Source organism: Schistocerca piceifrons, chromosome 1, assembly GCF_021461385.2.
Source record: "Schistocerca piceifrons isolate TAMUIC-IGC-003096 chromosome 1, iqSchPice1.1, whole genome shotgun sequence".
NCBI classification, from domain to species: Eukaryota; Metazoa; Arthropoda; class Insecta; order Orthoptera; family Acrididae; genus Schistocerca; species Schistocerca piceifrons.
The window spans coordinates 456851851-456865341 of record NC_060138.1 but is presented as its reverse complement, the minus strand read 5'-3'; the positions used below and the strand labels follow the sequence as shown (position 1 = coordinate 456865341).

Sequence of the window (13491 nt, the reverse complement as noted above, 5' to 3'; positions counted from 1 at the left end):
CTACAGACAAGTGGCGTCGCTACCATACGGCGGGCACGGCTTTTTCTTGCGTTGGATGGCCTAAAGAGACGCTTCCAGTGGGAGAGCAGTGGAAATACATGGCACGGCGATTGCCAAGATACTTCCATTTCGAAGTGATCTTTGTAGTACAAACGAAACGTTTTGCCGCTGCTGATCCAACGGTAACGTGGCCGAGCGGTCTAAGGCGCTGGTTTTAGGCACCAGTCTCTCCGGAGGCGTGGGTTCGAATCCCACCGTTGCCACTTTTTACGTCTCATTTTTGTGCCGTTGCGGTGTGTTCTCGTGGGGTAGGACGCAGCTCTTGTGACGCGCGTGTTGTGTAGGTAGCGTGGCCGAGCGGTCTAAGGCGCTGGTTTCAGGCACCATTCTCTTCGGAGGCGTGGGTTCCAATCCCACAGCTGCCGAACGTGTAATGTTTCCTGTGTCGAAGGCAGATGCACTCATTGCCCGCAAAGGAAACAACACAACAACGCGTGAGCGTCTGCTTGGTGAATTGTCGTAGAACAGTGCGTGGTGCAACGACAGGATTTGTAGGCACCTTTTGCTCTCATCATTGCTGGCGTTCGTCTCCACGAAATGCGTCCGGAGCACGCCGTTCTATAACGCGAGAGAGTGGATTTTTTACAGTTGTCGTCAGTTAACCGTGGGCGGCTGCTGCGTTCGCTGGAAAGAGCACTTCCGTCGTTATCCGGTTTGGTCTAGTGGCTCAGTTCCGCTTTAGACGCCGTGCAGTGTGGACGTGCCTAGTCTTCCGCTCCGCCGTAGCGTTACGTATAGTGGACTATAGCTTTTGTTTACGTGTTGTGTTGCAACTTCTGTGAGTGTTTCTCCGTCGTTGTTTAGTACCTTGTGTTACTTTCTGTCCTTATTTCAGTGTGTTGTGTGTAGCGGTTTCGACCGCATATTTTGAAAATGTCGTCCCAGGTTATTCCTCGTCAGGCTACAGTTAGTTTTACTTTTGACAAGTCAACCCGCCATGTGCAACCTAGTTCCCTTGAGATTCATGATTGGTTGGTAGATACCTTTGGTGTTCATTCGGATCAGGTGCATACTGCTTATTTTGATACAGAACTGTATGTTTTCTTTGTTAAGTTTATGGACCCACTTCAGGTTGATAAAATTCTTTCTAAATATGGTCATCAAGTTCTCTTTCGGCATCGGGATGATTCTGTAAGTACCGTGCTGCTTTCCAATGCTTCCATCACGTATACCAATGTTCGTGTTTACAACCTTCCACCGGAGGTGGATAATGTCTATCTTAAGGAGGGTCTACAAAAGTATGGTGATGTAAAGAGCATTCGCCTTGAACGCTGGTCAAGCCAACATCGCCTGCAATGTTACAGTGGTATTCGTTCAGTCGAAATGCACGTTAAGCAGAATATTCCATCTCACCTGCAGATCGGTGGATATCGTGTCCATGTAACATATAGTGGTCAGGTTGGCACCTGTTTTTTGTGCAATGAAAGTGGTCACGTGCGTACCGACTGTCCGCGGAGGGTTTTCGTTTTAAAAAATTCTCTCGAACAGCGTCGCAAGTTAACGGTCGCTGACCTCGTTGCAGGTGGTTCTGCTCTTGGTGTAGCACAGTCCAGTGGTAGTAGCGCTCCGCCACAGGTTTTGCGCACCCCTGACACAGAATTTCCTCCTTTGCGTGCTAAATCTGATGTTGTTCCGTCTGTCCCTCAGGTGGGTGTGCCACTTTTGAATAATAAGAGGCGTCGCCCACACGATGGAAATAGTACGGATGAGGATCTCCCTGAGATGCCCCAGTCCGAGCGACCGGCATCCTCCGAGCCACTGTGTACTGTAGCTGCTCCCTGCTCTCCTGAGGTAACGGTTACGGTGGCGGCTGCTGGCGCCCCTCCGGCCTCCGACGCAGCTTCTCTCGAGTCGGATCGTCGGTCGGGCCTGTTGGCGCCGTCTTCCGAACCGACTTCGATGTCACAACAAGTGGAGCCGCGACAACTTCCTGCTTCGCTGCCCCATACCTCTGCCAGCGGAGCTGCTCCGCTTCCGTCCAACTTTGCGGCCTCGGACCTTCCTGCTCACGATTCGCCTCCGTGCAGTCCATGTTTGCCGGAAGCTAGTGTAAGTGTTGACCATTCCGTTTTGTCGGAGTTTCCCCCCGCGACCCCGGATCCCGCATGTGGACCGGCGCGGGTGGTGTCGGATACAGAACTTGACCCTCCTACGTCACCGGCGGCTGAAGCTTCCTTGCCCGTCAGCCGACGCAAGTTACGCGTTCAGCCGAACGTTAATGCTGTTCGTAAAAAACCGAAGCGTAAGGGATCCGCGGAACGGGGTACCAGTCCCCCTCCCTCGGATGCCTCCGTCTCCCCTGCTATGGACTGTGACGTTGGTGCGTCGGTGTAGGTGATTTCCTTTCTCGCTTTTCTCTCTATGGTTCAAGCATACACCTTTCTTACCTTAAATCTTAACCGTATTGAGTCCGACGTTCGCATTGAATCTTTGCGGCAGTTTATTTACGACGCCTGTGCGGACGTAGTGTTCTTGCAGGAAGTGTTGTTTTCTGATCTCTCTCTACCTGGATTTCAAACTGTTTTTAATGTCGCGCCGGAATATTCAACAGGAACTGCTCTTTTCTTTCGAGAGGGCATTCCTATTACTGACATTGAATTCCTTGACTCTGGCCGTGGGATTGGTTGTCGTCTTTTTGATCTCCGCCTCGTTGTTTTGTATGCCCCCTCTGGTTCGGGTCACACTGTGGCTCGCTCGCGCTTTTATAAAGAAGAGCTTATTTATCTTTTGCGCCAGAGTCCTCGGAGTCTCCTGCTCGGAGGCGATTTTAATTGTGTTTTACGCCCTGAAGACCAGTCCCCCAATTTTAATTATTGCCGTGATTTACATGACTTAGTTCGTACGATGCATCTGCGTGATGTTTGGGAACACAAATATCCAACCCTGGTGAAATATACGTTTTTTACCGCGTCCTCATGCAGTAGACTCGACAGATTCTATTTATCTGATTTTTTATGTGATAAAATTCTTTCTGTCGATGTTATTCCTACTAGTTTTTCTGACCATTGTGGTTTTACTGCAACTGTAAATCTTAGTCACCAACCTGCAAAACTTTATCGTTCCCAGTGGATGTTAAATGTTTCCCACCTTGCCGACAGTGCTATGGATGATGTTATAAGTGGCGTGTGGGAGCGATGTCTTCGCTCTGTCCCGCGATACCCCTCCTTGCTGGTTTGGTGGACTGCGTTTGCCAAGCCCAAGATTCGTCAGACTTTGATTTTTTACTGTGCTGCAAGGGCGCGTGATTTTAAGAACACGTATGAATATTACTACTCTGTCCTGCGTGAACTATATGACGCAGCGGGTACCTCTCCTCTGCGGATCCATGATGTTCGTCGTATTAAAGCCAAGCTCTTGAGCCTTAAACGACGACAGATGGATGGTCTGCGAGTTAAGTCGAAACCTCACTCTCTTGTTGAAGGAGAACTGACATCCTTGTACCACCTGCTACGGCATCACACTCGTCGTCGTCGCTCCTTCATCTCTTCTCTTACGGTGGATGATGGACGGCAGCTTATTGCACAGGAGGAAATGATTCGTGCTCTTCACCAGTATTACACTAGTCTCTATTCTGCCGATGATTCTGGTGAGTCTCTTTCGGATGATGTCTTTGGGGATCTAACTGCGACGATCGCGCCTGACGCGAACGGCGAATTTCTCCGGGAGTTCCAGGTAGATGAGGTTTTCGATTTTATTGCTCGCTCTCCGTCCAGTAAATCGCCGGGTCCAGACGGCCTGCCTAAAGAATTTTATCTCCGTTTTTGGCCTCTTTTGGGTGGCATTTTTACGCAGATTTTAAATGAGATTGTCAGGGGGATGGATGTGCCTGCCGATTTTAAAGTAGGGAAAATTGTTTTAATTCCGAAGTCTTCTGGTCGTTTATCTGCTGCCAATCTTCGTCCGCTCACATTGCTGAATTTTGACTACAAGACAGCTGCTAGAGCGCTCAATAGCCGGTTGTCCTCTCTGCTTCGGGGTGTGATTGGTGCACATCAATGTTGTTTTCATGATAGATCTATTCTGACACCAGTAGCCGAATATCGGGATGTTGTCTCGGTTGCGGCGGTTACAAACGTACATTGTGCCTTTGCCTTCCTTGATTTTCATAAGGCTTTTGATCACGTCAGTCATGTGTTTTTAGATCGTGTTTTAGGTACAATAGGTTTTAACGCTTCATCACGTGGTGTTCTTGGCAATTTGTATAGGGGAATAACAGCTAGGGTGTCAGTCAATGGGCAGCTGACGCCGCCCATTGCTATCCGCCGCGGAGTGCCTCAGGGTAGTCCGCTCTCTATGTCTTTATTCGTATTGTCCCTGGAACCGCTGCTTCGGACTATCGCTCTCAAGCTTCAGGGTATGTCCCTCTCTGGTGGGAAGCTCTCGGTTAAGGCATATGCGGATGATGTCGTTGTTCTCCTCCGTCAACGTGATGATATCCCGTTGTTGAAAGGGGCAGTTGATGCATACTGTCGTGTCTCTGGAGCGCGTCTCAATCAGGGTAAATGTAAGTTCCTTGATATTCGAGGATTTCGCGATGCTGACGTCCCTTGGGCCACTGTTGTCGATCGCCATACGTCCTTGGGGATTGTCATTGATCGGTGTCCTCTAAAAATGGCGGCTCTCAATTGGAAGTCGGTCACCGAGAAGATACAGGGGGCTCTGATGGTCCATGAGCAGCGCTCTGCTACCATTTTGCAAAAAGTCAGAATTTTAGACACCTACGTTCTATGTAAAGCTTATTATGTTGCTCAGCTGTTCCCACTTCCCATGATGGTGGCGAAAAGGTTGCGCCAATTGTCTAGCAGGTTTATATGGAAGGGCCATCTATTCAAGTTACGTTACGAGGTAATGACGAAGCCGCGTATCTCCGGAGGCTTGGGCCTCTCTGACATTACTCGCAAGGCGTCTGCTTTGTACGTCCGCCGAACGACTCTAATTGTTACGCAAGAAGTGACTTCGATTACATCCAGGCTTTTTACTGTTGTGCGTCCGGCGAGCCTTGCTCCACCTGTCGATGTCGGACGCCTAAATTTTAAGTTGAAACACATTCGGGAATTTTACATTGCGGTGAGTTACCTCGGTGACGTCTTCTTGCGGCGACCGGTGCCAACGACCAAGGGCTTGATTGCCCGCTGGGAGGGGCTGGCCGGTCCCAATCCAATAGAACTGGCGTCTCCCTCTGTGTCCTGGAGGAACGTCTGGAAGAATGTTAGTCTGCCGATCCACTCTATGGCCGTGGCGTCCACGTGGTATAGGGTAATAAATAATTTGGTTCCCACCAATGTACGACTGCACCGTATTGGTCTTTCTGACACGGACACCTGTACTCGGTGTGGTCTCGTGGATACCCTTGAACATCGATTCACCTGCTGTGGGCACCTTGCTAATTGGCGTTGGCTCAGGAAACAACTTGCCTTTGTCACTAGGTCTGCTGAAGCCGCTTATACTATTGACATCATCGTCCGGCCCGATTCTTCCTTTTTTCCGCGAACGAAGCTCCATACCGTCATGTGGTTGATTGGCCATTTCGTACATTTTGTCAACAGTTGTCATGAAGAGGATGGACACCTAGCGTTTCGGCAGTACATGCTTACTGCTTACTGGCAGCGCTTGCGATTGCCAGGCCTCCGAGATGATTTTGCCAATATGCTTAGCCTGACATTTGAAAGAGAGGGTGTTGGCTAAGGTCACCTGTGTGAGCCATTTTCTTTTATACTGTTTCTGGATTTGCCGCCTTTATGTATGTTTCTTCTCTACACCAGGACTGAAGTTTCCGTGTTTTTTTTTTTTTTTTTTTTAATCTTTATTTCACAAAGCAGTCTACATTATATAGTCATGTTTTAGGATTTTAATTTCAGTAGTGTACTTCTTTTGAAGTGGCTGTGTTGTGGATGTTCCTTAAAAAAAAAAAAAAAAAGGGGTATGATTCCTGCTTAGGGTGCAGGAGGTCCCGGGTTCAAATCCCGGACGAGCCCTAGCGTTTTGTGCAAACTGATCGCACGTCACTGGCTGAGTCAACGCAAAAAGCTCGCCGTCAATATCAAATGAAAAAAAAAAAAAAAAAAAGGATAGCTCAGTCGGTAGAGCATTAGGCTTTTAAATAAAAAAAAAAAAGGGGTATGATTCCTGCTTCGGGTGCAGGAGGTCCCGGGTTCAAATCCCGGACGAACCCTTGCGTTTTGTACAACGGTGTGGCAACAAATCGCATGGCGGCGGCTGTTTCGCGCATTTCCAGGCCTCCAAGTCAGCGCTAAAATCCGACAACCAGTTCTGAAACCGTTTCATGTTTCATTTGAGCCATGTGCACCCTGCTGATGGAACGTTTGATTTAAATGGTCACAGTAGAGATCGTAGCAAGTGTCTCGCTGAGTGCGACGAAAACGGCTTTCCGCCCGCAATCCAACCGGGAAAAAAAAAAAAAAAAAAAAAAAAAAAAAAAAAAGTGGCTAGGATACCTGGCTCTCAACGAGGAGGCCCGGGTTCGATTCCCGGTACCGGACTTGCGCGTTTTTCTTGCTCCTCCTATGCGACTTGTCTCGACTTTGCTCGACTGACGCTACGCTGACGCGTGCAGAAAGCTACGTTAAGTATGACTCGCGGCAACACCTGACGGCGAGAGAGATGCGGCGTCTATCCACTTGTTATCGAGCCACATACCGGTACCTGTAGTCAAGAGGCTTGGAGGACTGCAAGACATTGCCACGGAGGTGAATGCAGCTAACCACTGTAGTTAGAGTCCTGACAGCGCAGGCACGTTCATTTGCTCGTATACATGTGATGGAGACCGTGTCTGACACTGCTGTGGCGTACACCTTGGCCTAGGCTTTGCTGGGTATCGCCACTTGCATTGCAGCCAGCTGCCTTCGCGGGCGCCTCCGTGGCCATGGCCGTGATCGTCTAGTGGTTAGGACATTGCGTTGTGGCCGCAATAACCCAGGTTCGAATCCTGGTCACGGCAATTTTGAAAGTTTTGCCTTGCTGCCGTTGCAATGGCGAGTACTCGAAATGACAGTACTCTCTTGATTTTTTCACTCGTGTTCCGCAGGCCGCAGTTAGCACTACCACTTCATCCCCAACACGTAATGTCGCCTCCCAGAGCGCAGACGTCCGCTGCTCTCTGTAGTCGAAAAGGGCAGTCGTTTGAAGTGCGATGGATGAGCAGCCAGTCCCAGCAGAACAGGAAGCTGTGGCGTGCACTGTTTCTACAAATGCTAGGAACACTGGCGCACCAAGCAGCGCATGTAGCGTGGCCGAGCGCTTTAAGGCGCTGGTTTAAGGCACCAGTCTCTCTGTAGGCGCGGTTTCGAATCCCGTAGCTGCCGGGGGTTTTGAAGTGATCGCGTTAACCTGCCGCTTTTCCTTCAAGTGTAACCTCCTTGAGCTCACATATGTTTGATACATGGAGCATTCTAACTCCGTCTGACAGTTACAGCTACGATACTTTAGTGGTTAAGGAAAGCCATGGTTCGAAACCTGGTCACGGCACGAAAACGTCTCTTGACGCTGTCTCCTTAACTGCGACAGCTACAGACAAGTGGCGTCGCTACCATACGGCGGGCACGGCTTTTTCTTGCGTTGGATGGCCTAAAGAGACGCTTCCAGTGGGAGAGCAGTGGAAATACATGGCACGGCGATTGCCAAGATACTTCCATTTCGAAGCGATCTTTGTAGTACAAACGAAACGTTTTGCCGCTGCTGATCCAACGGTAACGTGGCCGAGCGGTCTAAGGCGCTGGTTTTAGGCACCAGTCTCTCCGGAGGCGTGGGTTCGAATCCCACCGTTGCTGCTTTTTACGTCTCATTTTTGTGCCGTCGCGGTGTGTTCTCGTGGGGTAGGACGCAGCTCTTGTGACGCGCGTGTTGTGTAGGTAGCGTGGCCGAGCGGTCTAAGGCGCTGGTTTCAGGCACCATTCTCTTCGGAGGCGTGGGTTCCAATCCCACAGCTGCGGAACGTGTAATGTTTCCTGTGTCGAAGGCAGATGCACTCATTGCCCGCAAAGGAAACAACACAACAACGCGTGAGCGTCTGCTTGGTGAATTGTCGTAGAACAGTGCGTGGTGCAACGACAGGATTTGTAGGCACCTTTTGCTCTCATCATTGCTGGCGTTCGTCTCCACGAAATGCGTCCGGAGCACGCCGTTCTATAACGCGAGAGAGTGGATTTTTTACAGTTGTCGTCAGTTAACCGTGGGCGGCTGCTGTGTTCGCTGGAAAGAGCACTTCCGTCGTTATCCGGTTTGGTCTAGTGGCTAGGATACCTGGCTCTCAACGAGGAGGCCCGGGTTCGATTCCCGGTACCGGACTTGCGCGTTTTTCTTGCTCCTCCTATGCGACTTGTCTCGACTTTGCTCGACTGACGCTACGCTGACGCGTGCAGAAAGCTACGTTAAGTATGACTCGCGGCAACACCTGACGGCGAGAGAGATGCGGCGTCTATCCACTTGTTATCGAGCCACATACCGGTACCTGTAGTCAAGAGGCTTGGAGGACTGCAAGACATTGCCACGGAGGTGAATGCAGCTAACCACTGTAGTTAGAGTCCTGACAGCGCAGGCACGTTCATTTGCTCGTATACATGTGATGGAGACCGTGTCTGACACTGCTGTGGCGTACACCTTGGCCTAGGCTTTGCTGGGTATCGCCACTTGCATTGCAGCCAGCTGCCTTCGCGGGCGCCTCCGTGGCCATGGCCGTGATCGTCTAGTGGTTAGGACATTGCGTTGTGGCCGCAATAACCCAGGTTCGAATCCTGGTCACGGCAATTTTGAAAGTTTTGCCTTGCTGCCGTTGCAATGGCGAGTACTCGAAATGACAGTACTCTCTTGATTTTTTCACTCGTGTTCCGCAGGCCGCAGTTAGCACTACCACTTCATCCCCAACACGTAATGTCGCCTCCCAGAGCGCAGACGTCCGCAGCTGTCTGTAGTCGAAAAGGGCAGTCGTTTGAAGTGCGATGGATGAGCAGCCAGTCCCAGCAGAACAGGAAGCTGTGGCGTGCACTGTTTCTACAAATGCTAGGAACACTGGCGCACCAAGCAGCGCATGTAGCGTGGCCGAGCGCTTTAAGGCGCTGGTTTAAGGCACCAGTCTCTCTGTAGGCGCGGTTTCGAATCCCGTAGCTGCCGGGGGTTTTGATGTGATCGCGTTAACCTGCCGCTTTTCCTTCAAGTGTAACCTCCTTGAGCTCACATATGTTTGATACATGGAGCATTCTAACTCCGTCTGACAGTTACAGCTACGATACTTTAGTGGTTAAGGAAAGCCCAGGTTCGAAACCTGGTCACGGCACGAAAACGTCTCTTGACGCTGTCTCCTTAACTGCGACAGCTACAGACAAGTGGCGTCGCTACCATACGGCGGGCACGGCTTTTTCTTGCGTTGGATGGCCTAAAGAGACGCTTCCAGTGGGAGAGCAGTGGAAATACATGGCACGGCGATTGCGAAGATACTTCCATTTCGAAGTGATCTTTGTAGTACAAACGAAACGTTTTGCCGCTGCTGATCCAACGGTAACGTGGCCGAGCGGTCTAAGGCGCTGGTTTTAGGCACCAGTCTCTCCGGAGGCGTGGGTTCGAATCCCACCGTTGCCACTTTTTACGTCTCATTTTTGTGCCGTTGCGGTGTGTTCTCGTGGGGTAGGACGCAGCTCTTGTGACGCGCGTGTTGTGTAGGTAGCGTGGCCGAGCGGTCTAAGGCGCTGGTTTCAGGCACCATTCTCTTCGGAGGCGTGGGTTCCAATCCCACAGCTGCCGAACGTGTAATGTTTCCTGTGTCGAAGGCAGATGCACTCATTGCCCGCAAAGGAAACAACACAACAACGCGTGAGCGTCTGCTTGGTGAATTGTCGTAGAACAGTGCGTGGTGCAACGACAGGATTTGTAGGCACCTTTTGCTCTCATCATTGCTGGCGTTCGTCTCCACGAAATGCGTCCGGAGCACGCCGTTCTATAACGCGAGAGAGTGGATTTTTTACAGTTGTCGTCTGTTAACCGTGGGCGGCTGCTGCGTTCGCTGGAAAGAGCACTTCCCTCGTTATCCGGTTTGGTCTAGTGGCTAGGATACCTGGCTCTCAACGAGGAGGCCCGGGTTCGATTCCCGGTACCGGACTTGCGCGTTTTTCTTGCTCCTCCTATGCGACTTGTCTCGACTTTGCTCGACTGACGCTACGCTGACGCGTGCAGAAAGCTACGTTAAGTATGACTCGCGGCAACACCTGACGGCGAGAGAGATGCGGCGTCTATCCACTTGTTATCGAGCCACATACCGGTACCCGTAGTCAAGAGGCTTGGAGGACTGCAAGACATTGCCACGGAGGTGAATGCAGCTAACCACTGTAGTTAGAGTCCTGACAGCGCAGGCACGTTCATTTGCTCGTATACATGTGATGGAGACCGTGTGTGACACTGCTGTGGCGTACACCTTGGCCTAGGCTTTGCTGGGTATCGCCACTTGCATTGCAGCCAGCTGCCTTCGCGGGCGCCTCCGTGGCCATGGCCGTGATCGTCTAGTGGTTAGGACATTGCGTTGTGGCCGCAATAACCCAGGTTCGAATCCTGGTCACGGCAATTTTGAAAGTTTTGCCTTGCTGCCGTTGCAATGGCGAGTACTCGAAATGACAGTACTCTCTTGATTTTTTCACTCGTGTTCCGCAGGCCGCAGTTAGCACTACCACTTCATCCCCAACACGTAATGTCGCCTCCCAGAGCGCAGACGTCCGCTGCTGTCTGTAGTCGAAAAGGGCAGTCGTTTGAAGTGCGATGGATGAGCAGCCAGTCCCAGCAGAACAGGAAGCTGTGGCGTGCACTGTTTCTACAAATGCTAGGAACACTGGCGCACCAAGCAGCGCATGTAGCGTGGCCGAGCGCTTTAAGGCGCTGGTTTAAGGCACCAGTCTCTCTGTAGGCGCGGTTTCGAATCCCGTAGCTGCCGGGGGTTTTGATGTGATCGCGTTAACCTGCCGCTTTTCCTTCAAGTGTAACCTCCTTGAGCTCACATATGTTTGATACATGGAGCATTCTAACTCCGTCTGACAGTTACAGCTACGATACTTTAGTGGTTAAGGAAAGCCCAGGTTCGAAACCTGGTCACGGCACGAAAACGTCTCTTGACGCTGTCTCCTTAACTGCGACAGCTACAGACAAGTGGCGTCGCTACCATACGGCGGGCACGGCTTTTTCTTGCGTTGGATGGCCTAAAGAGACGCTTCCAGTGGGAGAGCAGTGGAAATACATGGCACGGCGATTGCCAAGATACTTCCATTTCGAAGTGATCTTTGTAGTACAAACGAAACGTTTTGCCGCTGCTGATCCAACGGTAACGTGGCCGAGCGGTCTAAGGCGCTGGTTTTAGGCACCAGTCTCTCCGGAGGCGTGGGTTCGAATCCCACCGTTGCCACTTTTTACGTCTCATTTTTGTGCCGTTGCGGTGTGTTCTCGTGGGGTAGGACGCAGCTCTTGTGACGCGCGTGTTGTGTAGGTAGCGTGGCCGAGCGGTCTAAGGCGCTGGTTTCAGGCACCATTCTCTTCGGAGGCGTGGGTTCCAATCCCACAGCTGCCGAACGTGTAATGTTTCCTGTGTCGAAGGCAGATGCACTCATTGCCCGCAAAGGAAACAACATAACAACGCGTGAGCGTCTGCTTGGTGAATTGTCGTAGAACAGTGCGTGGTGCAACGACAGGATTTGTAGGCACCTTTTGCTCTCATCATTGCTGGCGTTCGTCTCCACGAAATGCGTCCGGAGCACGCCGTTCTATAACGCGAGAGAGTGGATTTTTTACAGTTGTCGTCAGTTAACCGTGGGCGGCTGCTGCGTTCGCTGGAAAGAGCACTTCCGTCGTTATCCGGTTTGGTCTAGTGGCTCAGTTCCGCTTTAGACGCCGTGCAGTGTGGACGTGCCTAGTCTTCCGCTCCGCCGTAGCGTTACGTATAGTGGACTATAGCTTTTGTTTACGTGTTGTGTTGCAACTTCTGTGAGTGTTTCTCCGTCGTTGTTTAGTACCTTGTGTTACTTTCTGTCCTTATTTCAGTGTGTTGTGTGTAGCGGTTTCGACCGCATATTTTGAAAATGTCGTCCCAGGTTATTCCTCGTCAGGCTACAGTTAGTTTTACTTTTGACAAGTCAACCCGCCATGTGCAACCTAGTTCCCTTGAGATTCATGATTGGTTGGTAGATACCTTTGGTGTTCATTCGGATCAGGTGCATACTGCTTATTTTGATACAGAACTGTATGTTTTCTTTGTTAAGTTTATGGACCCACTTCAGGTTGATAAAATTCTTTCTAAATATGGTCATCAAGTTCTCTTTCGGCATCGGGATGATTCTGTAAGTACCGTGCTGCTTTCCAATGCTTCCATCACGTATACCAATGTTCGTGTTTACAACCTTCCACCGGAGGTGGATAATGTCTATCTTAAGGAGGGTCTACAAAAGTATGGTGATGTAAAGAGCATTCGCCTTGAACGCTGTTCAAGCCAACATCGCCTGCAATGTTACAGTGGTATTCGTTCAGTCGAAATGCACGTTAAGCAGAATATTCCATCTCACCTGCAGATCGGTGGATATCGTGTCCATGTAACATATAGTGGTCAGGTTGGCACCTGTTTTTTGTGCAATGAAAGTGGTCACGTGCGTACCGACTGTCCGCGGAGGGTTTTCGTTTTAAAAAATTCTCTCGAACAGCGTCGCAAGTTAACGGTCGCTGACCTCGTTGCAGGTGGTTCTGCTCTTGGTGTAGCACAGTCCAGTGGTAGTAGCGCTCCGCCACAGGTTTTGCGCACCCCTGACACAGAATTTCCTCCTTTGCGTGCTAAATCTGATGTTGTTCCGTCTGTCCCTCAGGTGGGTGTGCCACTTTTGAATAATAAGAGGCGTCGCCCACACGATGGAAATAGTACGGATGAGGATCTCCCTGAGATGCCCCAGTCCGAGCGACCGGCATCCTCCGAGCCACTGTGTACTGTAGCTGCTCCCTGCTCTCCTGAGGTAACGGTTACGGTGGCGGCTGCTGGCGCCCCTCCGGCCTCCGACGCAGCTTCTCTCGAGTCGGATCGTCGGTCGGGCCTGTTGGCGCCGTCTTCCGAACCGACTTCGATGTCACAACAAGTGGAGCCGCGACAACTTCCTGCTTCGCTGCCCCATACCTCTGCCAGCGGAGCTGCTCCGCTTCCGTCCAACTTTGCGGCCTCGGACCTTCCTGCTCACGATTCGCCTCCGTGCAGTCCATGTTTGCCGGAAGCTAGTGTAAGTGTTGACCATTCCGTTTTGTCGGAGTTTCCCCCCGCGACCCCGGATCCCGCATGTGGACCGGCGCGGGTGGTGTCGGATACAGAACTTGACCCTCCTACGTCACCGGCGGCTGAAGCTTCCTTGCCCGTCAGCCGACGCAAGTTACGCGTTCAGCCGAACGTTAATGCTGTTCGTAAAAAACCGA

At 51.2% G+C, this 13491-nt stretch overlaps 9 non-coding genes across 9 annotated transcripts; all 9 read left to right on the top strand.

Annotated features, from left to right (window-relative positions):
* The first annotated feature begins 181 nt into the window (after positions 1–181).
* Positions 182–263, top strand: Trnal-uag. The gene has a single exon. It is a non-coding gene; the product is annotated as a tRNA-Leu (tRNA).
* Positions 264–6946: 6683 nt separating this feature from the next.
* Trnah-gug lies at positions 6947–7018 on the top strand. The gene has a single exon. It is a non-coding gene; the product is annotated as a tRNA-His (tRNA).
* Positions 7019–7765: 747 nt separating this feature from the next.
* On the top strand, positions 7766–7847 carry Trnal-uag. The gene has a single exon. It is a non-coding gene; the product is annotated as a tRNA-Leu (tRNA).
* A 445-nt stretch (positions 7848–8292) lies between these two features.
* Trnae-cuc lies at positions 8293–8364 on the top strand. The gene has a single exon. It is a non-coding gene; the product is annotated as a tRNA-Glu (tRNA).
* A 386-nt stretch (positions 8365–8750) lies between these two features.
* Trnah-gug lies at positions 8751–8822 on the top strand. The gene has a single exon. It is a non-coding gene; the product is annotated as a tRNA-His (tRNA).
* Positions 8823–9569: 747 nt separating this feature from the next.
* On the top strand, positions 9570–9651 carry Trnal-uag. The gene has a single exon. It is a non-coding gene; the product is annotated as a tRNA-Leu (tRNA).
* A 445-nt stretch (positions 9652–10096) lies between these two features.
* On the top strand, positions 10097–10168 carry Trnae-cuc. Its single transcript has one exon. It is a non-coding gene; the product is annotated as a tRNA-Glu (tRNA).
* A 386-nt stretch (positions 10169–10554) lies between these two features.
* Trnah-gug lies at positions 10555–10626 on the top strand. Its single transcript has one exon. It is a non-coding gene; the product is annotated as a tRNA-His (tRNA).
* A 747-nt stretch (positions 10627–11373) lies between these two features.
* On the top strand, positions 11374–11455 carry Trnal-uag. Its single transcript has one exon. It is a non-coding gene; the product is annotated as a tRNA-Leu (tRNA).
* Positions 11456–13491: the final 2036 nt, after the last annotated feature.